This window comes from Camellia sinensis, chromosome 6 (genome assembly GCF_055761805.1).
Source record: "Camellia sinensis isolate YWXY chromosome 6, ASM5576180v1, whole genome shotgun sequence".
In the NCBI taxonomy this organism is placed as follows: Eukaryota; Viridiplantae; Streptophyta; class Magnoliopsida; order Ericales; family Theaceae; genus Camellia; species Camellia sinensis.
The window spans coordinates 205,599,058-205,603,692 of NC_138966.1; the positions used below are offsets into that span (position 1 = coordinate 205,599,058).

General features: G+C 30.9%; 1 long non-coding RNA gene across 1 annotated transcript; it reads right to left on the bottom strand.

Moving 5' to 3' along the window:
* Positions 1–1,986: 1,986 nt before the first annotated feature.
* Positions 1,987–2,815, bottom strand: LOC114287473 (uncharacterized). The gene is made up of 2 exons (XR_003637901.2): positions 2,623–2,815; positions 1,987–2,539 (listed from the first exon to the last, which is right to left on the bottom strand). It is a non-coding gene; the product is annotated as an uncharacterized LOC114287473 (long non-coding RNA).
* Positions 2,816–4,635: the final 1,820 nt, after the last annotated feature.

Here is a 4,635-nt window from a genome sequence, read left to right on the forward strand (position 1 = left end):
ATTGGAGTTACCTTATATGACAAAAAATGTAAAAGATGGGATCCAGTTATGCGTATTAGTTGTTTGTTAATTTAAAGATTGAGTGTGTGTTTTAATAGTATAATTAAAGTGTTTGTTAAATATATAAAATAATATATTGGGGTTTGACTAAAAATATGCAATTTCATTTATTCTCTAATCTCTTTTTTTTTTTTTACATCACTACAAATTCAGACTTATGAATTCAGAATTTACTTAGAAAAAGAAATCAATAGTTCAAATTCATTTCACGATTCCACACTTCATTAATTTAATTTTCACCGCACAAATACATTCAAAAAAAAATTATGAGTTAATAAACGTGCCTTCATAACATTTTTATTTTATTTATCTTATTTTTACCATTTGCAAAGAGGTTGCAGTGGTTGTATCGTTCCAACCCCTGTTATATGTCTCTCTCTCTTTCTCTCCCTCTCCACTTTGTTAAGGTGATCTGGGTAGTTAACAAACGTTGTAGCTAAAAGCTAAGAGCATTTCCAATGGTTGTTGTTATTATACTATTACTATTGTTATAATTTGACAATGAATAGTGTTATTTTGCCAAATTATAGCAATGGTGCTCCAATAGTCACTTGCTATTTTGGCAATTCTCAACCAACTTTCCTTCCAAGCTTGTAAGTGTTGTATGGATGTAGGTTTTTTTGTAATTTTATTTTTGTTTATTTTTTATCTTTTATGACCTTTTTTTAACTATTTGTAAAAAAAAATTATATATTTATATTATTCCCGATTAGACATATATAAAAAATGAAAAAAAATTGAAAAAAAATTAGATATAATTCAATTTGAAAAATTACTTGGTTTTCTACTGTTTCAATTCTATTTTTTCAACTGAATTTGAAGCCACAAATATGTTCATATTTGCTGATGTGGCATATTTGACAATTGCTATTTTACTTGTCAAATATGATAGTAGATATGGCATATGCCATCTTTGACGCAGCAGAGCAAGGCATCAGAATCAATACTACAGTAGAAGCAGCAAGGCTCATAATGGCACTGCAAGATTTGGATCCCCTGCTTCGATAGGTTTCAAAGAATCACCCTCGCCACCCTCCAATATTTATTGTCTCTCCCCCCGGTAACCGAGAGAGAGACAGACATATATACAAATCTCCCTTGGTGGAGGACCATATATGATTGTTAATTTATTATGTCACAAAACAATTGATCCCATAAATTAGAGATAGCTTGTTCTGAGATAACGTGCTTTTCCATTATTTGTAACTTCTCTGATTATGAATGACTATTGATTATTTAATGAGGTTATGTTGTGTTGATTCTTATTATTTGATTCTTCTTTTTGAATTCTGGGTTGCAGGGATGTCCAAAGGGTGTCACACCTAAGTACAGCTTGAAACCTCTTGTGCCAAGGCTGTCTGATATAAAGCCTGATATTGATGTTGAGAAAATGCTTTTTTAGAGATTCTCTTTGAAGAAACTATTGTTATTCTTCATTTGAACTGTTACCAAGGTTTTAAAAACCGGACCGGTGAACGAACCAGAAAAATAATCGGGTGAACGGGTCACCGGTTCAACCGGTGGGTTGAACCGGATCGAACCGTGACGTCATAAATATTTTTTTTTAAAATATAAATTAATAATTTAAATATTAAATTTTCGATTTTTTTAAAAAAAATTCTTAAATATTTTTAGTGATATTTTTCTATACTTAAAAAAAAAAAAAATTCAATCATAGCCAATCTATATAAAGAGTCAAACTATTATGTATCTACATATAATTTTCAACTGTAAATTATTTTTTATTAACATAGTGTTTGATTAAATGAAAGAATTTTAGATACTAAATGAAATGACTATTTTTCATTGTATCTATCTACACCAACAATTAATTTAGTGCATATAACCAGGGGTTGGAGGAGTTAAATTAATTATTTGGTTTTGGTAGAGAGTTGATTAATCACAACAGTGTGCATCGTTTGCCTGAAAGTTGATTAATAATAATTATTTGGTTTTGCCCGAAAGCTTAACATCACAGATTCACAATGTGCATAATTCCTAAACAGAGCCTTCTTCAAGTGTTTTATTATTATTATTATTATTATTTTTTTTTATCAAAAGTTGGTTTTGATTTCTAAACAGAGCCTTTTTCAAGTGTTTTATTATTATTATTTGGTTTTGATTTCTAAACAGAGCCTTCTTCTTCTCCTCTCCAAAAAAAAAAAAAAGAGCATTCTTCAAGTGTAGACCCAAGTGTTTTATTATTATTATTATTTTTTTTATCAAAAGTTGATTTCTAAACAGAGCCTTCTTCTTCTCCTCTCTCTAAAAAAAAAAAACAGAGCCTTCTTCAAGTGTAGATAGATCGGAGATTCAAGTGTTGATTTTGATTCAAGTGTAGACCCAAAATTTCTAAAAAATAAAGAAAAAGATCAAAGATCCATCAAAATAATACTTGGGGAGGCTGGAAATTGATTCGTTAATGGCGGAAAAAAATAGAGAAATTGATGTCGTCCTGGAGGCTTGTAACGGTGCGAATCTGTGTGTAAGTTGAGAAATTGATTCGTTAATGGCGGAAAAAAATAGAGATAGATCGGCTGCTCTTAAAAGAGGAAGAGATACCTGTGCTGTGTGAAGAAGTGAAGAAGCCCTAGCCGCTGCTCTCTGAATCTAAAGATCAACAAACAAAAATAAAGCTAGATCTGAAAAAAAAAAAATTATATATATACAAGCAAACCGTCCCGGTTCGATCAACCCGTAAACGAGTCAACCGGTTCACCGGTTTAACCGTGGGTTTCACCGGTTTTCAATAAATACCCCGGTTTTTACATTTGGCCGGTTTAAGAGGGTCAACCGGACCGGAACCTGGTCCGGTCACCGGTTCAAACCGGTTGAACCGGCCGGTCCGGTCCGGGTTTCAAAACCTTGACTGTTACTACTTTGATTTGAATTTGGAAACTTTCAGTTTTAATTTTTGTAAAATTTTACTTTCTACATACTCATTATGGTTTGGGAATAGAGTGCCTTTGATGTGTGGATGTCAATTTTTTTTAATATGATTGGATGACATTTAATTGTGTGCATTTTTAGCTATGAGATTAAATAATTACAAAATTCTCAACTTCAATTTTTAGCGACGAAAATGTGTTGTAGAGAAAGTTATATGTTTTTTAGCGACCAAATATCATTGTCATTAAAAATGTCATTATTTTGTTTTTTGCGACCAAATTGGGACATTTTATGACGAAGTATTAGCCACCAAATGTTTAGTCTTGTAAAATCAAAGATTTTGTGACATTATAAAATTGGTCGCTAATTGTTATTTTTAGTGACATTTTCAAAAATTCATCGCTAAAGACTTTTCTGGATGCACTTTTAGTGACTTTTTTAGTGACGAAATTAATTTTGTCACAAAAGCCATTTAGAGACCAAAATAATAGTTTTAGAGACCAAAATAATTGGTCGCCAAAAGTCTTATATGTTGTAGTGTAGGCCCACATTAATAATTTAGATCGTACATCTTGTAATCTCAACAATTTAGATGAGTTATGCAAAAAATTAATTTCATCGAACATTATTAGAGATATGAATAAATTGTATCTTTTTTATTAAATGGACAGTAATTGTGAGTTTAAACTTACATATTTCATTTTATAAAACAAAGATGATTTGTTTATGTATTTATCAATATCCAATGAAGTTATTTTTTGCATAGACGGTCTTTATCGTGAGATTTACGAGATAAACAATTTAAATTATCATTGTGGACATGTCAAACTTCTTATCCACCACGTACTTCACAATATGGTTAAACAAATAAACACACAAAAAATGACAATCAGAATGGCAAATTATTTTCCCAAATTCACAATCAGAATGACAATCAGAACGGCAACTTGTTCACCTGTGCAAGAGGCCTTCTGACCATCATGGATATTTCATAACCATAGTTATATTTAAAAAGAAATATAGAAACATGTCCTTTATATAACCTATTTCTCTTAATAGTAGGTAACCACCTCCCTGACCTCTTTTTCTCAAATACAAAATAAGGCTTCTAATTTCTGTTGATTTTAGAGTTGATTTTGTGCTAAAAGTATGTGTTTTGAAATCTGTACTCTCGTGCTCTGTTTGTTGAGTAATTTGGTTTCCTTGAGCTATTTAGTTATTTATTTATTATTAATGGTGCAATTTTTTATGCTAAATAACTTAACCACAATAGCCCAGCTAGAAATCAAAATAACAATCTTTCTGAACAATGAAAACCATTATTTCATACAAAAGTCAAAAACACAATGCTTTCAAGAGGCCCAGCTGGAAATCAAATAAATAAAATCATATAAAACAAGATAGAAATTTTTTTTAGGTGAGGGGCCACTTTCTATAAAAGCCATCCCTTTAGCTTCCTTGTTTTTTCCCCTTCCAAATCATGGTCTTGGTTTCTATTAGAATCTTTAATTCAACAATTTCTTTCTTGCTGTTGCCTTTTTCTTTCTTATTGTCTTATTACCTATAAAAAATTCACATGGCCCTCTTTGAAACAACCAATGCCTAAAGGAGATGGTTTCTTAAAACAACCTTGTTCATCATCAACTATTCCATAATCTGATTTTCTCAGATTACCGTTAGCAGCAC